Genomic DNA, 16,783 nt, shown 5'->3' on the forward strand with positions numbered 1-16,783 from the left:
TTCTTCTCGTAAAAGTGTCTTAGGTTTTAGAGAAATTTCAACTAGGAGCACACAAAATACAGTTCAGTTCTGATCTACAGAATTGACCTTATGAACATGCTAGTTGCCTACAGCAAAGCATTTTCATTAGCCACACCTGGAGGGGAACAGGTTATGGGGCGGTATACAAGTATAATAAATAAATAAATAAATCTGCCAATCAGTTGCAAAATCTCTTCAAAGTAAATTTAAAATAAAAACAATCACCAGAGCTGATCCCAACAGGTTTTACAGTAAAAAGGGGTGGGGTTTGACTAGTGTTGGGGACCCCCACTTTCAGAAAAGAGAAGTGGGGATGCACTGGAACTGGCAGAACAGTAAGTGTCTCTCTCTACCCATAGTTTTACAACACAAGTTTTTGCAGTTAGGCTGCTTCAATACCACTAATTTCAATCAGATTTAAGCAGCCTGTGTACAGACCAATCCTTTACTACTTTTAACTGGATGTCTCAATGACTTCAGTGGAACTTATTCCCAAGTAAGTGTACAGAGTTTACAACCATGTAATACAGTCTTGTGCATGTTTACTCAGAGGTAAGTCCTACTTAATTTAATGGGACTTACTTGTAAGAGTCTTAGGAGTATATCCTTAGTGAAGCTTCAAAAAGCATTAACAACTACTATAAAAGTCTGTCTTGTAGTTGTAATCTTGTGTACTTGCTTGGAGGACTGTTTCATTTTTTAAAAAAATTAAGCAACTAACATGTATTAAAAACTCAGTGGTGGCATCTGCCAAGAGTATTATCATGTTAAATAAAATACTAGGTTGCTTCCCATCCCCGTTTATAACTTTAGCTGTCATGCATGAAGGCCAGATGCAAAACAGGACAAGATTCCTGCACCTTTAACAGCTGTGCAGGAAGGACTGTGAGCAGGTGTAGGTTGTCATGTAAGCAACACCTGTTGAAATCTCCTCTCCAGCACCATTATAAATGGGCAGGAGCCTTTTCCTCTGGCCTTCCTCCTCCTATGTTAGTGGAGGTGGCACAGAATAAAAAGAGAGGGGGGGCGAGATAAGGAAGGGCTGAGGGCAAGTTTTGTCCAGGGGGTAATGAGGTGATGACACCAATTTTGTTTTCGTGCTCTTTTGGCTCTGGTGCATTTTTATAATTGAGAAAGAAAAGAGAAATATTAAATATGGTCCTCAATTTTAAACAAACGAGTGATGTGTTAAGCAGTAGTGTAGTGGCAAATTCTGAAGGGCAAGGTCCCTTCATGTTAGTCACAGCCATGCCCCCCCTTTCTGCTGGGTTAAGAATGAGATCCTTTTGGACCCTTCTTCCACAACAACAGATATTCCTAGGAACCAATAAGCGTGAAAGGGGAGAGCGTTAACTGCTGAGAAGAGCCTTCTCGATGGCTGACTCATCTCCTTTTACTCTAATGGGCTCCAGTTAGCAGGAAAGGACAAGGAAGCTTGTTAGAAGACTTTTCTCAGTGAACATACTCCCCTTTCATGCTGTCTGATAGGATGCTAGAGACATAGAGATCCTGCTGGGACACTGCTCTGAAAAAAGTAAGGGATCTAAGACCCCCCAAGACCCTGGACAGCTACACTACTGCTGTTTAATGTAAGTTATTGTTCACTTCAAAAAGGTACCTATTTGGGTTTTGGTGATATGTAAATATTGCCTACATTTAACTTACTAATTAATTAAAAGGCTGTTTATTAATTAACAAAATTATATAATCATCTTGAACTGCCAGCTACATACACGCATGAGAGAAACTCAACTGTTAGGTCACTAAGCAAATACAGTGATTTCACCTGCTCAGTTTCGACCTACTGTGCTACTGTTAAAGTCACAGGGTGCGGAAGTGGCGATAGCCCCGCCTACCGCTCATACTTTCCACGACCACCCACCATCCTTTCCCTCACAGCGTCGAAGGCATTTTTGCCCGATTTGGCAAACTGCGGTTGGATGAAATCAGGAACGGGAGGAGGGAATACGAGGGGGGGGGTAAAGGAAAGGGTGCTCGCTCGCGCTCAACGACCGTGACGTCTAGAGAAAGCTCAGCAGCGGACGGAAGGAACACCTTTCCAGCAGCGCCCCCTACCCTAGTGAGAAAGGGCTTGAGGATGGGGGGGGGGAGAAACTGGTGTGCACATGCGCACAGCGTGGGGAGAAGGTTTCGATGCGGGGATCTGGCACAGGAGGCGGGGCAACGGCGGCGCCCGAAGTTGTGGTGCTTCGCGCTGTCGGCTGCGCGCGGGGTGAATTGGGAGGGTTCTGACTCGCCGCCTGTCTCTGGCCCATGTCTGCTATTTTGAGGGGCCTGAAGTAAAGCTGTGCTGGCCGCGCCTCCCGCCCCTCACGATTTACGTTGTTGTTATCAACAGGAATGTGAAGGTGAGACGTCTTTTTCTTCCGCAGCCCTCAAGCCGCTCAACAGGTCCCGGAGAGAGAGGAGGGGGAGGGGAGTCGGACGTTGGGGAAACTCCCGTCTCTGGGGTTCTGGGTTGTCCCAAGTTACTCGCCCAACCCCTCTCTCGGATCCTTGGGGGCTCTTGTGGTAACGGAGACCACTTTTCTGAGGTGTCTGGTTGGGAGGAGCGTGTCGGTGAGAAGGTGGCGCTGCTCCTCTTGCATGTATTCTTCAGTCCCTTCTTTCCCTTCCCTTCCCCCCCCCCTTGCTGTGTGAACTTTTGTCTCTGTGTCTGGCTGGTTACTTCTCGAGACCTTTCCCCACCCTCAACCCCGCCTTTCCTCTGGGCTTTCTCTTCCTGCTTGTTCATATCTTCTTTCTGTGTGTATACGTGCCTAAGTGGAAACTGAAGTGGCAGTCTTGTTTGTTGACATTTTTTTTCTTGTAGTTACGGGCTCGTGCATTAATTTTGCCGTCCTTGTATAACCCGCAAGGTTTATGTATAATCCGCGTTTGGGGCTGCTTCCTTAGCGGGCACGGAGAATTCCTCGGTTTAAGTCGGGCCTTTCTTGCCGTTGCTGTCTCTTGGGTTTTTTAGGTTGTAGCTACTTCCATTGTTGGCTAACACACGTTCTATTTCAATGTGTCCTGCGCTTGATCCTGCCCCCTTTTCGCAACCAGCTGGAAATCCCGTGTTTGGGGAGTTGGCCTTGTGAAGTCATTAGCCTCTTCAGACATATATAGAACGTTTGCAGGAAGGATTACCGACACACAAGTCTATCGCTTTGGAATTAGATGTTATGGGTTAATGTTGCGATACCAGTCAGGAGCCCTGATCAGGAAAGTGGGTCTTACAAAGTATTTTCTAGATAAAGTTTTTTTGTCCTTGTGAATGTATCCTGATATTGTAATTGTGTAAAAGTACAAAGCTATGTCCCCAACGCCCCATACACACAAAAATTGTTTTGGTTAATCTTGATGACAGTTGGAACTGTGTACGTGACATATGGCAGCATGTGTTAGCATGTTGTCCAGCAAGAGGGGGCAGGAATGCCAGGAGATGTGCTTGCTTTTGCTGAACAGTAAGTGATAACTATATCTCTTGTGGGTTTTGTGAGAAAGACTAGCATCTGAAATATTTCATCCCCTTGCTTCCATCTCTGTGATGGTGTATTGATGGCATTTGAATGTTTAATTGTCAATATATGTTGTGATCCCAAATGGGGCTAAGTTGAATTAAATAGGTGAACCTTACTATAAAAGGAACACTTAAAGGGCTCCACAAATTTTGGATGGGCTTGGTAGGCTAAATAGACATTACTGTTTCTAGGAGCAGTGAGGTTCAGCTTTTTTACTTCGTGTTTTGCAAAGGCAGCTGTCTTCTCAAATAAATGTAAATGCATCTGAGGATTGCAAGAGAAGATTAAATTACCTGCTGTTCATTGTAAATGAACTCAAGGTGGGTCACAACAATGTAAACTACAATAAAGCATAAACTAAAAATACAATTTAAATTAGAAGAAGAACAACTTAAACAAGAACACTGGTCACTTTATTACTGTGCAGGCCATATACATAGATATTCAGATGGCCTGAAGGAAGAGATAGGTCTTTAACTGTCACTGATTAATTGAAAGTGATTTTATGCAGCAGGTGACTTGAAAACACATGATTGCATGGGATAGTCAAGGTTGTGGACAAAAACTGGACTTCAGTCATGTTCTTAATGTCTAAATGAAAGTTTTTCTATGCTTCCCAATCCTATTTATACTACTTTAGTAGCAATTTTCAGTGAGTTTATTGCAATACAGCTTACTTCCAAGAAATATATGCCTAGAATCACAGCCAGAGGCTGCATAGGAGTACACTGGGTTGTATCCAATGCTGCTGTTCTGGTTACACAGAAGACTTCTGCTGGTGCCACTAAACTTCTCCCCTGCAGCCCCTACCACCCCCAAAATCTGCTCTGGAGAGTTGGAGGACCCTCTGGAACAGATTTTTGGGCTGTGCAGGGAAGGGGAAGCCCCATTGTACAAGTGGAACACAACTCATGTAGAGTTGCATACAACTCATTGTATGTAAGGATTGCTGCCAACAGAATGGTTCTGTCAGTGCTAACAAATGTGACCCTCACTCAGCCAATGTAATTTAAAGTTGTGGGGCACAATCCAGCCACAATCCAAGCAAAGCAGGACTGTAGCTCAGTGGTAGGGCATGTGCTTTGCATGCAAAAGATCCTAGATTCATTCCCTAGTGTCTCCAGGTAAGACTGGGAGAGAATCCTGCCTGAACCCCTGGTAGGTTGCTGTCTTGAAGGTTGACGGTGCTGAGCTAGCTAGATCAGTTGACTGGCTTGATATAATGCAGCTTCCTGTGTTCCTATGTTCAAAGCTAAGCACTGCTAAGTTGCACTGTTTTCAGTGTAACAGACATCAGAGACTTAAAGTGCTTAATAGGTCACATCCATGTTTGTGTTGTATTAGAGTGGTGGTTTTATTGGTATATAGTAGTTTTATGTTTAGCCACCTTAAGTAATTAAGTTTGGAAAGGCAGCTAATAAATCTTAAGATACATAATGCAAAACAGCTGCTTTGCTTATGTGCTTCTGAACTGTTGTCAGACTTCTCTAAGCTATGTAAGAAGGTTGTGTAGGCATGGTTAGTTCCAGTGGTATATTAAGATTTTTCACTCCCAGAAACTTAACCTCCATAGGAATCAACCTTGCAAGAAACAAACTGTTGATTCTGAAGGAAAGAATTGTATTTCCTTTGGATCTTTCCCTCCCAGTGGTGAGAGAACTCTTTTCAAGCTAGAAGATGAGTTCTAAATTTGGTCTCTTGGTTAGCAACAGTAGAATTAAGGGAGACTTTTAAAGTTAATGAGCTAAGATGTGATCAGCTATGCTTTTTTCTCCTGCTGGGTGGTCGATAAGTCATTCTTGAACTAGTGGTATTAAGGATCTGCTTTGGCCATTGAAACAACTATTCTGCCCAGTCATTTAAAGCTTAAAAGGGTGCCAGCTAGCAACAAAGTCAGTCTGGAGAATCCCAGTGTAGTACAGTATTTATAAAAGATTAAAATTGAAATGCTTTATATTAAAACCTATCTTCTAGCTTAGCCCTAGCCATCAAAAATGTGCCAAACAGGGAGATGCCATTATCTTCTGCTTTTATTTTTAATTAACCTTTCATAGTGTGACCACAAACAATTTAATATTTCTGTTCTTACTCCATTAATATTTTAAATAGATTGCCTGAATTAAATTTTATAGGTATAGATTATTTTATATCCCAAATATCACCAATATAATGTATTCTTATTGCACATCCATCAGAATCTGTTTTCTTTATGCTAATGTTTTGGGGAAATGTACCCTTGTTATGTGATTCCCTAAGGAAGAGGTGTGCAGTGGCTAAAGTTTTTTTTCCAATTGTGTTAGCCTCATGAAATCTTACTAGAGGAGTTTTCAGATTCCATGTGTCAGAATTAAAGCTTTAAAGACAGAAATCAGAAAGGCAGAATTCTCTTCAATATTATTTAAATAAAGTTAATAAAAAATCTCAACTGCAAGTAAGCTCTAGATGTAAAGTAGTTCAAAAATGCTTTGAAAGGATAATGCCTTAGATAAATAAGCACAGATCGTATAGGGAACAAACTTAATCCTGAACTTCAGAGTTGAAGCTTTATTGTGTAATGACATGCTTAGTAACAATTTGTGAATATTTGATCTAACAATTTTAGATAAAGTAAGTAAAGTAATACCCCTTCTAGTTTTTGGAGATACAAAATCTGCTTTTGATCATCTTTGATGTGAGACATTGCCTGATGTTATAGTAACAGTTAAGCACCTTATCTGGGTGAAACTTTAGAGAGGGGAGCAGATGCTTCTGATTTGTGGCTTTTCTTTTGATTGCTGAACTTTTTATTTATTATTAAATTTATATCCTACCCTTCCTCCCAGAAGGAGCCCAGGGTGGCAAACAAAAACATTAAACTTTTAGTTTTTTTTTCAAACTCTTAAGAGCAAAATTCAGGTGAAGTACTTTGTCCCATTAATTTCAACAGGAGAATTAAATGCCTGCTTTAAGCTCTCCCCTTGCAATAAATGAGAATTAAAAGTACTTAACTTGGGTTTGATTGTGCACAAGAGAGTTTTATCTGAGCCACTTATTCCATGTTGTAGCACCATACTACTTACTGGTATATAGTCAGTCCATAGAAAGCAGTATGGTGCTGGTGACAATAGCAGTCATAATCTGAAACGGGTCTACATGACATGATGAGATCAGTGATGGACAAATGCCTCAGTTTGATTTGAAATTAAAAACTTTGGAAGCATCACTAAAAGAAATCTCAGCACTTGAAAACAAAAATGGGTTCTAATATATCAGTACAATTATAGGACTGTGTATAGAGGGAGAGGTAAGGAACTGGAACAGGATTGATACACTTTGTTTCATTCTGAAGCATGCAACGATGCTAAGGAAAAAATTACAAACTTGAAGAGGAACAATAGTCTACTTGCTCACTAGAACCATTATGATGGTTCATTTAATACACAAGAAGCAATTAGATCTAACAGTTTTTCTCCAGTGTGTATCCCTGCTACCATTTATTTGTGTATGGATGTTACCTTCATCTGATGTAAAAAGAATTTAAACTTCACATGTGAAGAGAGATTACTGCTGTATCAGACAGCAATTCTGTGTGTCATGGTTGAGTTCTGTATCTTTAGAAGCTTAACCATCTCTTCTCTATGTCCTCGCAACTGTTCTTTTAGATGTGGGTGTAGCTCTATACATATACTACAGTGGTTTAGCCTCATCCACCTGATTGAAATCTGAGTGTGAGTACTCTGAACCTAGTGCAAGCCAGGTGTGTTGAATGTCCCTGTATATCTGCTGTATTTGTAGCATCAGTTACTATCTGTGCCTGCTTGATCATCTGCCCTTTTTAGGTTTGCTATCTTGCTGTTCAATGCATTGTCACTGCTATTTTGCTTCTTGGAGTTGGTAAGACACCAGCAAGATCTGCAAGTTGTCTTTCTTTGAATTTTGTGAGTATTCCTTGGTCATTGCTGAGTTGCCAGATGGCAGCTTTGGAACCATAAAATATTATACTTTTTGTGAGATGGGTCCATCTACCTGCAGTCTTTTCTGTCTTTACTAAAAGAAGATTCCTTTGCATCTGCCAAAATCAAACAAAACTCCAGAGATGTTGCCAGACACTTAAAACTCTGAAAAAGTGTCTGGCTGAAATAAAAAATAACAATTAAAGGGTCCACAAATTCTGTCTGGTCTTGAAAGCCAATCAACATTTTGGTGGCAGCGCAACACTGTCTGAAAGGGGCAAGGCCTTCCCTCTGTTGTGCTACATTTTAGAGGCAAGCACCTCCAAAGTGCAATGCAAAGTCAGTGACCGTTCTTCTCCAGCTCCAAGCTCTGGAAAAGGGCATAGAATTGTCTTTTGTGCAGTGTAAAGAGGATCCAGCAGCTCTCAGTGCTAGGCAGTGTGCAAGTTTCTGTACCATAAGCACCCCTTCATCAATGAGCCCCTGCATGAAAAAGAGAGGGACAGAGAACAGTAACAGCTTGTGTATTACTTAATGCTGAGAAACACAGGAGGGAGGCTGCCACCATAGTTTGTTGTAACATATGAACTAGTGAGTTGCACACAAAGATTTGGCTGATAGATGAGAATCAATGTCCAAAATCCATTCCCTTGGCTTCCTCTTTGACCTTGCTGCCAGATTTGTTCCATGGCCCAAATCCCTAACCAAAGTTCCATTAGGCCTCATCTTGAGTACTGCATCCACTTCTGGATACTGCACTTTAAGAAGGATGCGGACAAACCGGAACAGGTTCAGAGGAGGGCAACAAGGGTGATCAGGGGATAGGAAACAAAGCCCTATGAGGACTGAAAGAATGGAGTGTGTTTAGCCTTGAGAAGAGAAGACTGAGGGGAGATATGATAGCACTCTTCAAGAACTTGAAAGGTTGTCACACAAAGAAGGGCCAGGATCTCAACTCAATCATCGCAGAGTGCAAGACATGGAATAATAGGCTCAAGTTGCAGGAAGCCATATTTTGACTGAACATCAAGAAAACCTTTATAACTCTTAGAGCAGTATGACAGTGGAACCAATTAACGAAGGTGGGCTCTCTAACACTGAAGGCATCCAAGTAGCAGCTGGACAGCCACCTGTGGGGTATGTTTTAATTTGGATTCCTGCATTGAGCAGGGTGTTTGACTGGAGCCTTATAGGCCCCTTCCAACTCTACAATATCCTGAGTTCTCCTTGCTTGCCTCCAGTGTCTAGGCATAATAAAGTAACACTAAATATAATTATAATTAATAATGTTTTTTGAGTGTTGAGAGTACTTTGCATACATCCTCAGTAATCGTTGGCACAAACCTATAAGGTAGGTAAGTGTTATCCCCATATCACAGATGCAGCAGAGGGGACTTCTAAATAGTTGTTTCCTATGACTACTAAATGAGTTCATGGCAGGGACGAATGTTTATCCCAGCTGCTCTTTCTCTTTGGCCTTATACCTGTTCTTCCTTTCTTTCCCTTCTGATTTAACACCATTGTTGTTGTTATGTGCCTTCAAGTCAATTACGACTTATGGCTACCCTATGAATCAGTGACCTCTAATAGCATCTGTCATGAACCACCCTGTTCAGATCTTGTAAGTTCAGGTCTGTGGCTTCCTTTATGGAATCAATCCATGTCTTGCTTGGTCTTCCTCTTTTTCTACTCCCTTCTGTTTTTCCCAGCATTATGGTCTTTTCTAGTGAATCCTGTCTTCTCATTATGTGTTCAAAGTACGATAACCTCAGTTTCATCATTTTAGCTTCTAGTGATAGTTCTGGTTTAATTTCTTCTAACACCCGATTATTTGTCTTTTTCGCAGTCCACGGTATGCACAAAGCTCTCCTCCAACACCACATTCCATATGAGTTGATTTTTCTCTTATCTGCTTTTTTCACTGTCCAACTTTCACATCCACGCATACAGATCAGGAATACCATGATCTGAATGATCCTGACTTGAGTGTTCAGTGATACATCTTTGCATTTGAGGACCTTTTCTAGTTCTCTCATAGCTGCCCTCCCCTGTCCCAGCCGCCTTCTGATTTCATCACTATTGTCTCCATTTTGGTTAATGACTGTGCCGAGGTATTGATAATCCTTGACAAGTTCAATGTCCTCATTGTCAACTTTAAAGTTATATAACTCTTCTGTTATTACTTTAGTCTTCTTGACATTCAGCTGTAATCCTGCTTTTGTGCTTTCCTCTTTAACTTTCATCAGCATTCACTTCAAATCATTACTGGTTTTTGCTAGTAGTATGGTATCATCTGCATATCTTAAATTATTGATATTTCTCCCTCCAATTTTCACACCTCCTTCATCTTGGTCCAATCCCACTTTCCGTATGATATATTCTGCATATAGATTAAAGAAGTAGGGTGATAAAATACACCCCTGTGTTGCACCCTTTCTGATGAGGAGACAATTGGTTTCTCAATATTCTGTCCTTACAGAATATTCTTGTCCATAGTATAGGTTGCGCATCAGGACAATCAGATGCTGTGGCACCCCCATTTCTTTTAAAGCATTCCATAGTTTTTCATGATCTATACAATCAAAGGCTTTGCTGTAATCTATAAAGCACAGGGTGATTTCCTTCTGAAATTCCTTGCTCCATTCCATTATCCAATGTATGTTTGCGATATGATCTCTGGTGCTTCTTCGCTTCTGGTTTCTGGTTCTTCATCATATGGTTCCTCCATAAGTTCTTCAGTGTACTGCTTCCATCTTCCTTTTATTTTGTCTTGGTCAGTCAGTGTGTTCCCCTGATTATTCAGCATCCCTACTCTATAGGAATTGCCTCCTCAAACGTGAGCCTGCTTAAGAACTTTGCTCAGCTTTTGAAGTCCTGCTTTCTGTTTTCCACTGATGGAAGTTTGTTTATTTGGGGATGAAAAGAGAAGTCCTTCTTTATTGTAATGTCCAAATTATAGAATGCCTCCCTAGACTAGCACCTGGCCCCCTTTACTGTCTGCTTTTAAATGTATTTTACATTTAAGACAGTTTTATTTCAATAGGCATTTTTAGTTAAGTCCTTTTTAATAGTTATGCTTCTGTTTTGGTTTTAATATCTATTTTACTGGTACTCGGTTGAATTTTTTTTGGGGGGGAAGCGGGGAAAGCATTCTACATTAGAATTTAGGGTGGAGTGGGCAGAGTTCAGGCTTTTGGGATCCACTTTTTTGGTTTTGGTTTTAATACTAAGACTATAGCATTCACCAGTTGGAGCTGAGTACAAAATAGTGGCAGGAGGAGGGGAGCCAGATCCAAAATGGTGGCTCAGGGGCAAAGACAGTTATGTACACACATGAGCCATACATTGGGCTGACAGAAACTTAAAGGCACAAATATAGATTTCAGTTACCACAGATGAGAGTTCCTAATACAAAACTCTTTCAAGACCTGTTCAAAGGCCTTGGTAAAGGCAAACAATCAGTATTCATATTTTACCAGTGAAGAACACTAACACAGAGAGAAGCAATTAGTACAAGGCTAGCCATTGTGGAGTGGGTAGAAGAGGAGGGGGGTTTTTCAACCTGGTCAACTGTATGTCAGAATTTTTAATTCTTTATGTTCTTTTTTTACAACTGCACTGGAGAACATCACGGATTACAGCTTGCCCATAAATCAGGCAAGTAGGAGCTTTTAGGACTGCAGCACTTTTGTAGTTAAGCTATTAGACGCTCATGCTGATCTACTGGAAAGAGGCCCTGACAATTTTCACTTGCCATAATTATCCCTGTCCCTCCCCAGCTGTAAACTTCAGAGGTAGGCTAAGAGGTTGTTTGGTAACTACATCGCCAAAGTACCCAGAGCATCCTGCCATGTAGAGGCAAACCACTAAACCAGGGTGGCACAGAGGCTTCATTGACAGATGTTACAGAATTGTTGAGTACCTTCACATAACAGCAGATAAAGCCTTTTCTCTGGTACCAGCCTTTCCTGAAGGAAAGGGTGTCTCAGCTGCTTTCCTTGACTGCTGTGCTAGAAGGTGCTGGACACCTGAAGGTGCTGCAGCAGCCAAATTTGGCTCATTCCACACCTCCCTTTCCCAAAGAAAAAGGTGGTACAGGGGCTTCCCTGGTGGCTGGGACAAGGGCTGCAAGTTGGCAGCCACAATTTTTGGCTTGGCTTGGCTACCAAGGTGAGCCAGAGAGACTATAAAGCATTTGAAAGTCTACCAATAGGTCCTTATCTATCCTGCCCACTCCTAGTGTAATAAATGTTATTCTGTTGGAGAATATTGCAGTGGGTTTCTGATTTGCTTTGTTAGTTCTAAGGTTCTATTTTAGTTCTATTTTAGCTTGACAATGTTTTTGTTACTGGAATTGGGTGTGGCAGTTCAATCTCTGTGGGGGCTCCTATGGGTTTCTCAAAATGCAAGGTGCATCTTGGGTAGCAAATGTCCACAATTTTTTCAACCTAGTATTCAAGAGGGGACTTGCAATTGTCCATCAGACACCTCACTGCCTTGAATCTGGGTCTTTCCATATATTGAGAAAAAAGTCATACTGGAGTGAACAAGGAAGATCCAATACTTCAGCATGCCCAAACCTGGGGTGCTCCAAGTGATCTCCAGCTCCCATCAGTCCCAGCCAGCACAGCTAATGATCAAGGATGATGGGAATTGTAGTCCAACAGATCTGGAGGCCACTAGGTTGGCAAGGACTGCAATACCTTGACATATGCTGTTTTCCAATTCAGTGAAAGCATACCTGCCAGAAGTGCTGTCATCCTGTGGGATAGACTACCCTGCTTCTTATCCCACTTCTCACCCTATCCACTGGTCTCTTCCAAGCTACACAGGAAGTGGATTGGACTGTGAAAGACCAACCCAAATTTTGCTTGCGTTTTGACAACTTTGTAGGCCAGTACAGTATCTTAGAGAGGAGGTCTTGTCTCCTGCTCCCCTGGCACATTCACTATAGCTGGCCAATTTCCCTGCTTTTTAGAGTTTGGTAGAAAATATATGCAGCTATAGGTACATTAGGGAATTTGATTATAGAATCATTATGGAAAGTAAGTCAAAACTAGCATTCCACATGCAGTTGAACAAGTGGTGGCACTGGAAACACCAACATTAAAAAGACTGACATGTCATGAGAGGAATAGTTATCTGTGAAGCTTGTAAAATCTGATGTCATTGCTCTCAGAGTTCTAGTAAATGTAAAATGAATGGAATGAAACTAAAGTGATGACTAACAAAAACCACTCCTGCTTGAAGAGGGTGTAGCCGAATACTGCAATTCCAAGTTGACATCATCGGATGGTGAAAGGTCTCTTTCTTGTAAAATTCTAAAATATTCAGGAATGTCCCAGGTTATGAGTTACTTTTTGTTCCTCTTTCAAATGTAGTAATCTCTTGAGTTGAAAAGTGGTTCATAATTTTAATGTGTTTGTAGCCTGTTATTGCTGTGAGGTATTTGGAACTTGTATAGAAAAACCTTGCATAAAATTATAGTTTCAAAGTACAATTTGTTATCTGTTTGCAGTTGCAAACATCTGGCATGATGCCATATGATTGACAGGTGGGTTGTTCCACCCATCTGTCAAAGTCTCTTGTGCAGCACTTCCCAAGCTCCAAGCATAGACTTGGCAAAGCTGTGGTTTGCAGGAAACAGCTGCGTGATTGAGTTCTTCAAGGAAACTCAGTCATGCAACGAATCTAGCAGGCTTGAAATCACCACCTATCAGGTGAAGGGCACTGACTTCAACCCTGCTTTCTGCAGGCATCAGTTCCAGAGAACTCAGTTGCACAGCCAATCCAGCTGATATCACAAACTTGACATTACATATGACATCAGGTATAGGTCAAATAGTCATAGTTTGGAGAAATTAGCCTTGCTGGCCAAATGGGACCCATGGCAGGCAAGACCACCCCTGTTCTACAATATAAAACTCAACTATTGTTCTTGTTCAGTTTGTCAAACAGGTACCTAGTCTTAGTCATGACTTGCTAGGCTCACACAATGCAAATATATAGTTATTTGCATTTGTAAAATATTTTCCCTTTATTGTATTGTGTTCCAAATGTGTTCACGGCTGAAGAGAGTCCTGTGCCATTAGTTAAATAATTGGGTTGTATAATCTCTATTTCTGACTTAATTATTTCCCAGGCCTTCAGTTAAACTAATTTCAAAGCCCATCATTATTTTTAGAAGGGGAGGAGCAAGCACAAACCATAATTTGTCAAATATAACATTACTGCCTCATTTAATTCTGATATTATTACACAAAACTATACCCCTCAAACCAACTAGACAAAGTAGTGAAACTTCGGACATCCCCATGACACTGTTTATTGAATCCATAGGCTTAAACAAGAAATGGGCATAGATTAAAACAAACAACAAGAAATGGACATAGATTTTTGTAATAATCAGTTCTCAAGCTGACATAGAATTCAGGAGATAGTGTGAGTAAGCAAGCAATAATTTTAGCTGAATCATTACTACTTTGTAAGGTTGTGGAGCTGATCCTTTTTAGGAGAAATTTCCCTGTGTGTGCTTTTGAAAACCCTTAATAGCTGTATAGATTTAACATTCTAATGAAATTTCATGTTATATGACACCTTAATTATATATAAAAAAGTTGTAGCCCAGCAGAAAATTACAAAATGTACAATTCTCTAATTGCACTTTATCTCTGCAGATAAAAATCTTTAACAATAGTCATCTGGATTTTTCCCCCAAATAAATCTGTTTTCTCTAAGAATTTATTTTACAATTTTAAAAAATCCTTAATATGAAACTAGAGACTAAAAATATGAAATAATAAAAATTATTCTTTGTTGATCATGTTTGTTGCAAACTAAAAAGAGTTCAGCTGGGGAAGGCCTGAATAAAACAGAGATTTTCAACAGGTGTCTAATTGCCAAGGGGACAGAGTTCCATAATGCTGCTGGAACCACACTGAAGGCTCTGTTGTCAGTAACCATATGCTGAACATGTGGTACCCCAACAAGGTCTTATCAGATGAGTGCATGGACTAAGCAGGAATATGGGGGCAAGGTAGTCCCAGTGAAAATTAAAAGACCTTAAACTGAGCCCAGTAGCATATAGGCAGCCCAATGCCATACAATTCTTTCAGCAAAATTGTCAAAACCTGGCTGCTGCATTTTGCACTAAGTACAGCTTCTGGACAAACCTTAAGAATAGCCCCACATAGTGCATTTTAGTAATCCAATATTAAAAGCAGTCTCTAATTAAATGTCAATATTAAAAAAAACAGTCTCTAATAATTTCTCAGTTAACGTAGGCTACTTTTTCTGAATGTCTGTTACTGTTAAATTTCCTCATACATGCATTTTTTTCTTTGGCACAAATAAGAGACAATTTGCTCCTACTATAACACTCCTGCATTCCCCTGATGCAACACCAGTGCCACAATACCTTGCCCCCTGATACAGACAACCAAATTTGCATGCTTGAATTTGACCTGTTTTAATAAAAAAATCAATACTTCTAGTGCATTAGCCTGCCTTCTGGATCTTTAGGCCTGCTAAAACTCTTCTGGTATTTCAGTGATTTATAGGGTTGCTTTCAATAGCTGCTCAAGCGGAAGGCAGTTCATACAATTAGTCTTTTTTTCTAATCCTCAACCCTCCATCTCCCTATAGCCCCAGGAAGACCTCCAGAACAATCTGGGCTGCGCCATACGGAGCTTTGGTGGAATTGTCCAAAGAGAGGAACCATTTTGGAAATAAGATACCCAAAAAAGTAGCAGAAATGAGATCAGAGCTTAGTTTTATTAAGGGAATATAACAAATAGTAATTAAATGGATAACTGTTGAAGGCTTTCCAAAAAGGAAAAAGAAACAGGACAGATGCAGCTGTACATTGTGACTTCAGTTTCAGAGAAAGGGGTGAAGAAGGGAATGTATGCAGTAATACTTTGAAAAGCAGAGGAGAGGGGAGAGTGTTAGTTATCCTTCCAGACTTTGTCTGAATCCTGGAGAAGGGGTAATGATCCACAGGGGCAAGCTTCCAAAAGCTCTTAGCAGTTAACACTGAAGTTGCTAAAACTGTGTTGGAAGAAGTAGTGGTTTGGATCTAAAGCACCTTTTGCTTCTGTACAGAGAGAGGTTGTCAGTTCTCCTCTGCCCCCCACCCCAGTGTTCCACACACCACGCTTGATGCTCCCTTGACCCTTAACGTGGATGTTTGAAGGCCAAGAAGTGGGTCGGAAAAGCCACATTGTACTCGTAGAACACTATACATTGTTCTTTGGAGCTAAGCAAAAATGGGTTTGACGATAAAAGTGAGACCTCCTAACATTCATTCTGCCTGTGTTTAGAAACTGATACCTAATACATTGGCATTGGGAAAAGAAATATTATTTTCTAGGTGGGTAGAATTTATTTTATCTCCTGTGTCTGAATAAGCTTTACAGGAAATGAATAATGAGAATATCCATGGTGGGTGGCTCTAATTAATCAGCTGAACTTTTAGGCAGTCTATTCTTCAAGGTTTACTGAAGTGCACATAGCATTAGTATAACTGAACTTGGTGACTGAAGTTTTTAAATAGAATCTGCTTCTTTTTTTCCCTTTTTTTTTGCACCTATCACATAAAGGGGAATTTTCACTGGAGTCATTCAGTGTTTAAATGCTCTCAGATGACTGACATAAATAGATCAAATAGTTTACATGTTTTTCTTTAGAGGTTTTGGCATCATTACTACTACTTACTAGGAAGCTTTAGCCATCTGCCGACTGAGTTTCATACAGCTAGTAAAAAGATGTTATACAGCTTTGCATATGAGTAATCATCTAATTTTCTGTTTAACAGGCTTAAGAGGCTAATCATTACCTAAATTCAGAAGAAAAGAATCTGAGAAGATAGAGGAAAGACTGGTTGTGATTTCATGATGTACAAGTTGTATGCTTGCTGGCAAAGCTGTTGCTATAGAAACGAACAGTCAGCTTCTCAGAGTGCCAGTGGAATACTAATCTGGTATAAATGAGAAGTTCCAGCTGCTGCCCAAAGGTGGGAGGCATAAGAAAGGAAGTTAAGGCACATTCCATTATTTCAGTATCTTATCTGCTCAACACTGGCATCTTTTTATATGGGCTGCAATGTCTATTAATTAAAGTCTTCCGTTAGAGTGAACATTTCCTGCCACCTACACACTTCAGCTGCTTACTAGAAATTATAAAGTGATTTTGAACTTAAAGTTGGTATTAGCTAGTGCAATAATCAGGCTATGAATGTTGGCTAACTGTGATCAATCAACATGCTTCAGCCACAGATTTAAGTCCTGGACAAATTGGACAAGCAAG

General features: G+C 40.5%; 1 protein-coding gene across 14 annotated transcripts in view; it reads left to right on the forward strand.

The window, feature by feature from the left end:
- The window catches only part of PALS1 (protein associated with LIN7 1, MAGUK p55 family member), a 101,817-nt gene that overhangs the window by 3,585 nt on the left and 81,449 nt on the right, over positions 1 to 16,783 (forward strand). For 4 of the 14 annotated variants that reach the window (XM_061611044.1, XM_061611055.1, XM_061611056.1 and 1 more), the window contains exon 1: positions 2,145 to 2,390. The exons of 1 other annotated variant lie outside the window; for it this stretch is intronic. The gene's annotated coding sequence lies outside the window, so the exon portion shown is untranslated. Of the gene's footprint in view, positions 1 to 1,037; positions 1,611 to 1,908; positions 2,102 to 2,143; positions 2,391 to 2,431; positions 2,602 to 3,109; positions 3,489 to 16,292; positions 16,491 to 16,783 lie in introns of those variants that run through there. 9 more of the 14 variants (XM_061611046.1, XM_061611045.1, XM_061611047.1 and 6 more) reach the window with 9 other exon arrangements.

Source organism: Rhineura floridana, chromosome 2 (assembly GCF_030035675.1).
Source record: "Rhineura floridana isolate rRhiFlo1 chromosome 2, rRhiFlo1.hap2, whole genome shotgun sequence".
Taxonomy (NCBI): Eukaryota; Metazoa; Chordata; class Lepidosauria; order Squamata; family Rhineuridae; genus Rhineura; species Rhineura floridana.